This window comes from Sebastes fasciatus, chromosome 6, assembly GCF_043250625.1.
Source record: "Sebastes fasciatus isolate fSebFas1 chromosome 6, fSebFas1.pri, whole genome shotgun sequence".
Taxonomy (NCBI): Eukaryota; Metazoa; Chordata; class Actinopteri; order Perciformes; family Sebastidae; genus Sebastes; species Sebastes fasciatus.
In genome coordinates, this window is record NC_133800.1 from 34,867,671 (window position 1) to 34,880,260 (window position 12,590).

Below are 12,590 nucleotides of genomic sequence, written 5' to 3' on the forward strand. Positions count from 1 at the left end.
TTTCTACGCGGCCAAAATGTTACGATTAACTTTCATGAATTGAAAACACACTGTGAAAGGGTTAAAGTTCTAAGATGAATACACGGACAACTCCCAGACCGGACAACGCAGTGGTAGCGACCTGTCAATCACAAGGTAGCCACGCCCTAACGCATTCCCTGCTTTATGGTCTATTTGACTCAAAATGGGACCATAATTTACTAAATGAACATCATACTGTATTGAAGAAGACTTGAAACTAGCGATTGAGACCATAAACTCATGTTTACGATGATGACTGAGGTAATAAATCAAGTGAGAAGTAGGCTCATTTCTCATAGACTTCTATACAATCAGACTTCTTTTAGCAACCAGAGGAGTCGCCCCCTGCTGGCTGTTAGAAAGAATGCAAGATTAAGGCACTTCAGCATTGGCTTGTTGTGGTTGACACAGGCATTTGGCTTAATTGCCATCCCAGTCTGACGTTGTATGGGACGTCTAGATATGTTAAAACCCCCAGTGTGCTCAATGTTCCAGTGTCAAATGCAATTACAGTTAGAAAAAGTTTATTCAAACTATGAACTGTCTTCCCTTTTATCAGGTTAGATAAGAAGGTACCATTTTAACTTGAGTTGTGCCAAAAAAAAACAGCACAGAAATGTAAACTAGGTAGAATATATAGATATAAGTGAGAGTTCCTGCATAAAAGCATCCCAATGACAGCAGTATTTGCACACAAAGATGCCAGATACTGTCCTGTTTGGCCAGAGCACTACACAGATACAAGTCACAAAATAAACAGACCAGAATGTACTGTAACCACAAGAGAGTGCATTGCATCTGCAGGTGGTTTTATGTTTTAATTTAAGACTGAAATGTGTCTGATTGTCTTTACGAATATTCTAAGTATCCTACTCTACAAGCTGATTTACAACAACTACACAGTCAGGTTGCATTAAAAAAATAAAAATTATATTTTAATTTTGTCTAATTTTGTCTCCTATCATGTGCATCAGCACATGATAGGAGAGCTCTAAAAATTGCAATAGGCAATTCCAAAACAGATTGAAGGAAGTTTGGACTGAGACAAACTAAGTAGAATTGCATCAATCTAGGATTAACGTGGTCCAGAATCAGGAACAGAGAATACTTGCTAAGATATTGGAGAGTACCAAGATCTAAACTCGAGCAGAGCTGTACTTCTGTATTTGCCTCGGAGGTCCCTGACTGATAACCAGAGCCACATCCTTTTCTGGTAAGTAATTAATTGAGGGGACTCTAATTCCAAAATTAGACTGTAGTTCCCGTGTATGAAAATAAGATGTTTATTCTAAGTTTAAATTCAAATAAACTCAGTCATATACAGTAAATACTCAACTCTGCGGGGATCACGTTGGGGACTCCCAAACAATCATGATAATAATAGCTTGGATTTATATAGCGCCTTTCATGAAACCCAAGGACGCTTAACAAAGACATAAATAAACACAACAACTGTAACAGAAGCTAGGGGCCATAGGCCTTGGTGAAGAGGTGGGTTTTGAGGAGTCTTTTGAAGGTGTCCAGAGATGGTGCGTTGCGGAGCTCTATGGGGAGAGAGTTCCAAAGTGTGGGGGCTGTCACACTGAAGGCTCTGTCCCCAAAAGTTCTCATTCTTGTGTGAGGGACGGAGAGCTGACCCGTGCCTGAGGATCTAAGGTTCCGGGGCTGTGTGTAAGGGTGGAGGAGGTCAGATAAATACTGAGGAGCCAGGGCATTGAGGGATTTGTAGGTGAGGAGGAGGATTTTGTAGGTGATGCGGGACTTGACCGGGAGCCAGTGGAGGTGGATGAGGGTGGGGGTGATGTGCTGCCAGGGCTTGGTGCGGGTGATAACCCTGGCAGCCGAGTTTTGCACATACTGGAGCCTGTCCAGGGCTTTGCTGGGAACCCCGGACAGAACTCCATTGCAATAGTCCAAACGGGAGGTGACGAAAGCGTGGATGAGGGTTTCTGCCACAGAGTCAGAGAGTGATTGCCGGAGACGTGAGATGTTTTTGAGGTGGAAGAAGGCGGATTTGGTGATGAACCTGATATGAGACTGGAATGATAGTGTTGGGTCCAGGATGACACCCAGGTTGCGGACTTCCGAGGATGGGGAGAAGGAACAGCCGTTAACGTCCAGGTGGAGATCTCCAACCTTCCGGAGCAGGGCCTTGGGAGCCACAACCATGAGCTCGGTTTTGTTGCTGTTGAGTTTTAGGAAGTTAGATGACATCCAGATTTTTATTGCATGTAGGCAGTTTACAAGTGACTGTGGGGGTAGCTGGGTGGATGGTTTGGTGCTGAGATATAGTTGTGTGTCGTCAGCATATGAATGAAAGCTGAGACCGTGGTGGCGGATGATCTGACCAAGGGGGAGCATGTAGATGGTGAAGAGGAGGGGTCCCAGCACAGAGCCTTGAGGTACGCCATGGTTGACTGGGGCCGGGGTGGAACTGGAGTCTCTGATGGTGACAAACTGTTTTCTGTTTGTGAGGTAGGACTGAAACCAGGAGAGAGCTGAACCGGTGAGGCCAAGGTAGTCAGATAGGCGGGTGAGGAGGATAGTGTGGGAGACTGTGTCGAAGGCAGCTGAAAGGTCCAGGAGGACGAGGATGCTGATGTGACCAGAATCTGCAGCGATGAGGAGGTCATTTGTGATTTTGATGAGGGTGGTCTCTGTGCTGTGGTGTGGTCTGAAGCCAGATTGAAACGTTTCGTAGAGCTCATGGTTGGCCATATGTTGATGGAGTTGGGCGGCCACTGCTCTTTCCAGAATTTTGCTCAGGAAAGGAAGGTTGGAGATCGGTCGGTAGTTGTTGCTGTCATCCCGGTCCAGACCTGGCTTTTTGAGGATGGGAGTGACTGATGCCATCTTGAGGCTGTCGGGTACAAGACCAGATGCCAAGGAGGAGTTGATGATGTTCACCATAATGGGGCACAGGGCAGGTAGGCACGCCTTGACCAAGGCTGTGGGCATGGGGTCCAGAGAACAGGTGGAGGCTTTGGCCTTAGTGACCAACTTTGCGACCTGAGGAGCACATACAGGGGAGAAGAAGGAGAGGGAGCACTGAGGCAGGCGAACATCCAAGGGAGCCACGCCCAGTGGCTGAGGTGTGTGTGGAGGGAGGTGGGCAGGCACCAGGAGCTGCTGATGGATGGACTCGACTTTGTCCTGGAAAAAGTCCAGGAACTTAGTGCAGAGGTCGGGGGCACCTGAGGGGAGGGGGGGGTCGAGGGGGCGAAGGAGCCGGTTGATGGTGGAGAACAGCAGTCTGGGGTGGTTTTGTTGGTTGGCAATGAGGGTGGAGTAGTACTGTGTTTTGGCCTGGGAGAGAGCTACTTTGTAGGCCCTCACATGCTCTTTATAAGCCTCAAGGTGGACAGTGAGGCCAGATCTTTTGTAGCGCCTCTCCAGTTGACGGCCGGTGGACTTCTGGGTGCGGAGTTCAGTGGTGAACCAGGGGGCGGGACGGGTATAGGAGACAGTCCGGGTTTTGAGGGGGGCAAGGGAGTCAAGGCTGCCGGATAAAGTGGCGTTGTAGTGGGCAACCAGCCCATCAGCAGAGCTGTCGTGTGGATCTGAGGCCAGATGGGTCGCTATCAGGTCGTTCAGAGCTGGTGTACTCACTGTCTTGATGTTCCTGTATTGGATGGTACGTTTTGTGCGCTGCCTGGGCAGGGTGACAGGAACAGTGCAGAGAACAGCGAGATGGTCTGAAACCGCGAGGTCCAGGCACTGCAGATGGGAGGGAGTTGTGCCAGTGGAGCACACCAGATCCAGCGTGTGGCCTTTAGTGTGGGTGGGACTTTTAACGTGCTGTCTGAAGTTGAAACAGTCCAACAGTGACAGGAATTCAGTGGCAAACGAGCAGCTGGTGGAGTCCACATGAATATTAAAGTCACCGAGCAGGAGTGTAGATGGAGACATGGAGCAGACAGAGGTGAGAAGCTCAGACAGCTCAGACATGAAGGTGGTGGAGGCTTTAGGAGGGCGGTAGATGAGGACAACCTGGAGCTGTGTAGACCCAACCAGGGAGAAAATTACACACTCAAACGAGGTGACATTGGGTACTGGGAGGTCTTTGACCAGGATGTCAGCTCGATGTATAACAGCCAGCCCGCCGCCACGACCCATAGAGCGAGGCTTTTGTATGTAGACATATCCAGGGGGAGTGGCTTGATTAAGCGCCATGAAATCCTGCTGATTTTGCCAAGTCTCTGTTAGACAGAGAAAGTCAATTTTCCTGTCAGTGATGATATCATGGATGAGTAGAGCTTTATTGTTGATTGAGCGAGCATTCTGCAGCATAAATGTTGCACTGTTGTTAATGAATGCTGGGGCAGGCGGTGTGGAGGGAACGACACTGTCAACACAGACCAGGGACCTCAGATTGTTCAGGGTGCACACGTGTGGTTTGTTGTGATGACGTCGTAGCTGCGTGTTGGAGCGCCTGTCAGACAGTACTGAGGGAATACCATGAACAGCGTAAACAAACTTGCACCTGGAGGCTCTATGGACATAACGGGGGCGACGTAGGAGTCCGAGGGATTTAATGTCAGCGATGCAGTTTGGAATGAAGTGACAGAAGAGGTCCAGGAGTTGCGTTGTTGAGTATTTGATGAACACCATGTTTGCAGCAGTGGAGCGCCGGCTAAATCCTGGAGCCGCAATCCGTGGAGGAGGCTCCCAGCCTCGGACCGCAGCAGCAGCAGGGAATGTAGCCAGAACAGCAGCAGCAAACAGTGTAGCCAGAACACAAGGTGGATAGTCCTGGAGTCGTGGCATGGAGATGTCCAAACGTGAGCAGCGGAGTGACGTTGGATAATCCACAGTAAATTGATAGCGCCGCTTGGTCGGCGGAGCTAACAGCTGACCGGCGGCTAACAGCTAACAGCTGATCACTGGAGAAGGCGAGCACACAGAGCCAAATGTGCACAATCTTCTGACAGTTAGCAGCACCAGACAGTGAAGTGTAAATACAACTTATAGTGATAACTTATTCCTACATGCAGTGAATGTAGGCACAGATTTAAACAAAAAGCGAAGTTTTGCTACGGAACTGAGAAGCGGCGACAAACACGCCAGCGTGACCTTGAGGTGGGTCAATTGAGGACGCTAAAAGTATAAGGTTGGATTTTACATGTATAGGTTTATTAAATAACTTTATTACACGGCTCTGAATACTCAATTGAATCACGGCGTTCTACAATCATGTTAGTTAGCTAGTCATGTTTCTTTATGGCAGACCATTGCTATGTTTAACAGACATGACACAGTTCTGACCTCAGATTCTGGAAGACCATTTTTGTGTCAAATTATTGATTTCGTAAAGCTAAAGTATTTTTATAAAACGTTCACTATATCGTGACATTAGTACATGAAAGAGATAACCTGGAAAAAATCATGTGCCTCTGTGTCCTCCGGTGCTCCTAACGGCATCTGCAGGATTTCACAGACCGGAGGAAAACAAGCAGTCAGAGCTGATCTGAGGTCTGCTGTCCAGCTGCTGTCTATGAGAGCCGGCTGTCAATCACTGTGAACTCCGACTAAACGGTCAAACTAGGCAGCTCTGATCAAATATTAATCAATATTCTGTTACGTCAATGTCTATTTCTCTCCTCAAATGTTTTCAGAATCATCTTGTAGCGCACGGTTTAGCTGTAAAATGAGAAAGTTTGTGATCCCGCCACCATTGTGAAATCTGGTGAAGGAACGCCAAGTTCCGGTTACATTACCGGAGCACAGCCAATAGGAGCGTTCTCTCTCAATGAAATGACCTGTGGTTGGTCAAATATATATCACAAGGGGTGTTCTGGAGGTCCATGTTCTAAAAGTTAGATTTGTTAAGGATATATTTTTACTTCCGCCGAGGAGGTTTATGTTTTTAGTTCGGTTTGTTGGTTTGCTTGTTTGTCAGCAGGATTACAGAAAAACTACAAGCAAGATTTTCATGAAACTTGGTGGAAGGGTGTAGCATGAGCCAAGGCAACACATTCTCACTCCCATATCGTCATACCGCTGCTTGGACAGTGCCCTTCGGCATCGGAGACGGACGCACGGGGTACCCCTCTTGCGTTTACTTTTGGACAGACCAGGGACGGCGTGTCAATATACGCTCGTTACATGCATAGTGTCCTCACAGTAAGTTAGGTTTAGGCAACACAGCTACTTAGTTAGGGCTATGAAACGGTCGTGGTTGACGTTAACTTCACTGACTAGCAACTCACGGGACTGATGATACCGACGACTCACATGACTCACGGGACTCACGTGACTGGCGAAACTGACGAGTCACGTGACTAAAGACCGGCGTGACAAAAAAGTCAACGTTACTTTTAGTTTCATACGGGACACGAACAGCGGCCTCCTGGTTGTCTTGTGTTTGTTTGACCCATCCACCTCCCGTCCTGCCCGCCCTGAGCGGACTCTCACTCTATTAATACGTCTCTTGCTCCAACCATCGAATAACGCCACTTAGTTGAAAGCCCGGTTTATCAAATACTGTTGCTAAAGGGTGCCTCCGTGCGTCGGGTTCTGATGTAATAATTGACAGTAGAGGCCAATAAGAAATATGTGAACAAATCGAATCAAGGGTCTAAGGACAGAGGGTGTTGTATGTTGTACAGATTGTAAATCCCTTTGTGATATTGGGCTATATAAATAAAATTGACTTGATAAATAATTCTCTTGAAATTGTCACTTGTGTGCACAATATATTTATTTTGTTCTCCGCATTTAGCAATCCGTGCCCTCAAATTACTTTAATCATCCCCCAGCATTACTTTACTTATTCTTATTTTACATTTCGTAAAATGTTATTTTAATCTTGGAATGAGATACTTATATATATAGATTTGGGGTTTCGGGTGTTCAACTGATCTTGGATATCCCCTGGTGAAAGTATATTGCAATCCTCAAGAGAGAAGCACGAGAGGGGAAGTTGAAATAATTTGTATGATTTTGTAGTTATTCATTTGAAGAAGCAAATAATGTCATTCACATTCTATATGTACTGGGCTGTTGTAGGATCACAATCCGTTGCTACTAGTCAGAGGTCAATTAAGGTCACAGTTTAGGTGTAGTGCTTGTACTAATTAAAAAAAAAAAACCTGCAAATGCAATAAAATCATATAAAATCGCTCTGGTTCAGGTTTAAGATAATGTCAGAATCAAGTTTATACAACTAGTTTTAAACAGCATTAATGTGGAATATTTCATGGAATACCGAGAGCTTTAACACGATTTGAGGAACTGAACCTCGAGTTTATCCAACACTGACCTCCTCCCATCCTCTGTCCGTCGAACTGTTTCTTTCAGATTGACCAAATGTTCTGTAGCAACAAAACAAGCTCAATATAAAAAAAGTTGAACTTTTTATAACATTGACTTTTTTCAAATTTTGCACCAGTTTGCACATTTAATCGTTATCAGCATTTTCCTATTTCCTCTTTCCAAGTAGTTCATCAATGGTTCAGAATCAGGGCTTAGAACATATTTAATTGCGGTTCACCTTTCTGAGTCAAAACAGATTTCTACTTTCTTTTGATTTTAAGTTTTGATTTTATATGTTGTGCATTTATCTGACTATCGACTGAAACTCAATCATCACATTCCTCTATCAACATTTTTCTAGGTGACCGATAAACAGGTCAAAGTGAGCTGACAGTAGCTGAAAAGAAAAGAAAAGAAAAGGAAAATGCTACTGTAATAATTATTTCCTGAGTCATTTACACACATATACCAGACGTAGGCAAAGTTGTTGGTACCCTTCCGTTAAAGAGAGAAAAACCCACAATGGTCACTGAAATAACTTGAAACTGACAAAAGTAATAATAAATAAAAATTTACTGAAAATTAACTAATGAAAATCAGACATTGTTTTTGAATTGTGGTTCAACAGAATCATTTTAAAAAACAAACTAATGAAACTGACCTGGACAAAAAATGATGGTACCCCTAGAAAAGATGTAAAATAATGTGACCATAGGGACATGTTAAACTAAGGTGTGTCCTGTAAATAGCATCACAGGTATCTTCAAACTTGTAATCAGTCAGTCTGCCTATTTAAAGGGTGAAAAGTAGTCACTGTGCTGTTTGGTGTCATGGTGTGTACCACACTGAACATGGACCACAGAAAGCTAAGGAGAGAGTTGTCTCAGGAGATCAGAAAGAACATTATAGACCTTCATGTTAAAGGTAAAGGCTATAAGACCATCTCCAAGCAGCCTGACGTTCCTGTGACTACAGCTGCTCATATTATTCAGAAGTTTAAGGTCCATGGGACTGTAGCCAACCTCCCTGGACGTGGCCGCAAGAGGAAAATTGATGACAAATCGAAGAGACGGATAATACGAATGGTAACCAAAGAGCCCAGAACAACTTCCAAAGAGATTAGAGGTGAACTCCAAGGTCAAGGTACATCAGTGTCCGATCGCACCATCCATCACTGTTTGAGCTAAAGTGGACTTAATGGAAGACGACCCAGGAGGACACCAAATCACAAAAAAGCGAGACTGGAATTTGCCAAAATGCATATTGACAAGCCACAAAGCTTCTGGGAGAATGTCCTTTGGACAGATGAGACAAAACTGGAGCTTTTTGGCAAGTCACATCAGCTCTATGTTCACAGACGAAGAGATGAAGCATCCAAAGAAAAGAACACTGTACCTAATGTGAAACATGGAGGAGGCTCGGTTATGTTCTGGGGCTGCTTTGCTGCATCTGGCACAGGGTGTCTTGAATCTGTGAAGGGTACAATGAAATCTGAAGACTATCAAGGCATTCTGGAGCGAAATGTGCTGCCCAGTGTCAGAAAGCTTGGTCTCAGTTGCAGGTCATGGGTCCTCCAACAGGATAATGACCCAAAACACAGCTAAAAACACCCAAGAATGGCTAAGAACAAAACATTGGACTATTCTGAAGTGGCCTTCTATGAGCCCTGATCTAAATCCTATTGAACATCTGTGGAAGGAGCTGAAACATGCAGTCTGGAGAAGGCACCCTTCAAACCTGAGACAGCTGGAGCAGTTTGCTCACGAGGAGTGGGCCAAAATACCTGTCGACAGGTGCAGAAGTCTCATTGAGAGTTACAGAAATCACTTGATTGCAGTGATTGCCTCAAAAGGTTGTGCAACAAAATATTAAGTTAAGGGTACTATCATTTTTGTCCAGGCCAGTTTCATTAGTTTGTTTTTTAAAATGATTCTGCTGAACCACAATTCAAAAACAATAGCTGATTTTCATTAGTTAATTTTCAGTAAATTTTTATTTATTATTACTTTTGTCAGTTTCAAGTTATTTCAGTGACTATTGTGGGTTTTTCTCTCTTTAACGGAAGGGTACCAACAACTTTGCCTACGTCTGTATACGTTTGCACAGAAACGATACTTCACACCAACTCAGTACTAAACAGGATACGGTTGAGATCAAAGCATAAAGTATGTGAAATCTGAAAAAGCTTTAATACAGCTAATCCTGGAATTGATGCTGCATGACTGAGAAACACTGACACTTTTCATTACAGTGTGAAAACGATTTCCGATTTCCTTTTTCAGATAATGTACTGTACGAGTCTATAACAGAGCAGGTTAGAAGAAGTAAACGTGGTAGATGGAGTGTCTGGAAGAGATACCAGATTAAAAGTCTGAGAAATAAAATCATCCCAGCACTAGCAGGCGCTAGTTTCACAACAAAAGCACCAGAGTTTTGTCTCTTTGCTTATGTAGTCTTTGCCGATGTCCTCCTCACTGTTCTATATTTCCAACAAGTTACTCTCTAAAAACACTAAACTTTCTCCACACTTGCTCCACATTGTTAGGAAACCACAAATTATGAGCCCTGTTTTCGTCCTTTTTTGTAATTTGGTGCCACTGGTTAGCTGTGACATTGATTGCTACCACAGAAACATGGCTGCAAGTTATTGCCACTAACTTTTCTATATTTTTGTGAAATATATTTGTTTATTTTTGCGTTAGAGCAGGGGTCAGCAACCTTTACTATCAAAAGAGCCATTTTAGGCAAAAAACGACAACATTTGAGCATTGTGATGAAGGTAACAGTTTATAGTCTAAGTATATAGTATATAAGTCTGATGCAGTGAGGGCCCAAGTGCAAATGTACGACGGAGTATTAGGGCCACATTGAGGGGAAAAAATCGGAGATTTCCAGAATAAATTCATAATATTACGAGAAAAAAAGTCGTAAAATGAAGAGAATAAAGTCATAACTTTACGAGAAAGAAAGTCGTAATATTACGAGAATAAAGTCATAACTCAACGAGAAAAAAAGTTGTAATATTACGAGAATAAAGTCATAACTTTACGAGAAAGAAAGTCGTAATATTACGAGAATAAAGTCATAACTCAACGAGAAAAAAAGTTGTAATATTACGAGAATAAAGTCATAACTTTACGAGAAAGAAAGTCGTAATATTACGAGAATAAAGTCATAACTTTACAAGAAAAAAAAGTCGGAATATTACGAGAATAAAGTCATAACTTTACAAGAAAAAAAGTTGTAATATTACGAGAATAAAGTCATAACACGTAAGAAAATAACACGTAAAATTACTACTTTATAATATTATGACTTTATTCTCATTATACTATGACTTTTTTCTCTTAAACTTCTGACTTTATTATCATAATATTACAACTTTTTTCTCGTAAACCTATGACTTTATTCTCGTAATATTATGACTTTATTCTCGAAATCTCAGATTTTTTTTTTTTTCCTCAATATGGCCCTATAATACTCTATATTGTACTGTCGTACCATAGACCTACAACTATGATAAATAAAAATGAAAATGTAAACAAAAGAACAGTTATTCATTTCCATTTTTAAAAATCCACAGGGAGCCACTGGAGAGGGGCTAAAGAGCCACATGCGGCCATGTGGCCGCATGTGGCTCCGGAGCCGCAGGTTGCAGATCCCTGCGTTAGAGTAATCTGGGAGCAAAATCTAGACTGGTCTAACACTACAGACCAGTCTAAATATATTTTATCTCTGTAAAACCAGCCCCATGACTTGTTTTCCTTTGACCTTAAGACAAAACTTGTGAAAAAAGAAACAGACTTTGCTTCGCTTCTCCTCGTTTTCAAGATAAGATGAAACTTTGATTTCTAAGACGACTTTGTGTTGCTGCAGAAGTAAAACTAAAGGACCCAGCAGAGAATAGAAACAAGTCACCTTCAACTGCTTCCTCGTGACTGACACTGCACCACCCACCAAATAAAACAGCTCTCGTCTGCAGTTTGTCATGTTGAGGGTACTATACCAGCCTCTAAAGGAGAAACCCATCTGTTTACCAACAATGGAAACCAGTGAATTTCAATTTCCCGACATTCTAGATGAGAATAGAAAGGCCAGCCCTCCCTAAGAGATTCTGCTGAGTGAAGAGCTCACTGGAAACCCGACTGCTTAGCTCAGCAAGATTTCATCAGATCAGTAGTGTTACTCATTATGCGGCTTGCCAAGTTTTAATCGTCAGCATGATTGACAGCAAATAAATACACATGATTACTAAAATATATAATTATATTTAATATGCAACAAAACCCGCTCCGGTTTCAAGCAAAGTAATTCGGAGCAAGCAGCATTTTCAATCATGCAAAATTGTGTGTTTTTTGGTGTTTCACAGTAAAGCGGCCCTCCTTTTGACTGTGTCCTGCAAGCAGTGGTGGAATGTAACTAAATACATCTCCTAAAGTACTGTACTTAAATACACATTCGAGGTACTTGTACTTTACTTGAGTATTTCCATTTTCCACTACTTTCTACTTCTACTCCCCTACGTCTCAGAGGTTCAGAGGTAAAAACTGTACTTTTTACTCCACTACATTTATCTGACAGCTTAAAGGGACTGTTTGTAACTTTTTAAGCGTATAAATGTACCGGGTTGGGACACATACGCGCTCGCATATGCACGCTCGCGTGTGGCCCGTCGCCTTCACTCACACAGCACGCGCCCGTTCTCGCTGTCTCGCTCCATCTCTAGACGTGAACGCGCGCTCACTACACACTGCAGGAGAGTTAGTTTAGCTCTGAGAATATCTAGTGAATGTACAGTGGACGTTTGTGCAGAAATAACTGCTGCAGCTCCTCCAGACCAACAGAGGTTTTCCGTGTCTTGTGAAGTGACGGGGCTCCGCAGCGAAAAACGTTATCGTCTCCGACCAAAACTCTGGTGTCTCCGGAGAGGGAGACACCGGAGGCTGAGGCAGGGAAAGCCAACGCTAGGATCAGCATTGATTCATGGAGAGACCTTCGTCTGGTCAGCTAACATTACTGCCAAGCAGCTGAAATATAGAGTGATATTGTGCTTTTAGCTGACGTGTGTCGCCTCACTGTTTTGAGCGATGCTCCTTCATGTATATTTAGAGCGAGCAAGCGCGAGCCCGATGCTGACTTTCGTTGACTTAACGGCCACAGGTGTCGCTGTTAACAAGCATTTCTGGAAGTTACAAATATTCCCTTTAAGTTACTTTCCAGATGACAGTGTTTCATCCTCTTCCTGTCCAGTGAAAACCAGATGTCTCCAGATGTGTTGATGTTGAATGTTTGTGATAAACTGAAGTATGAAGTGT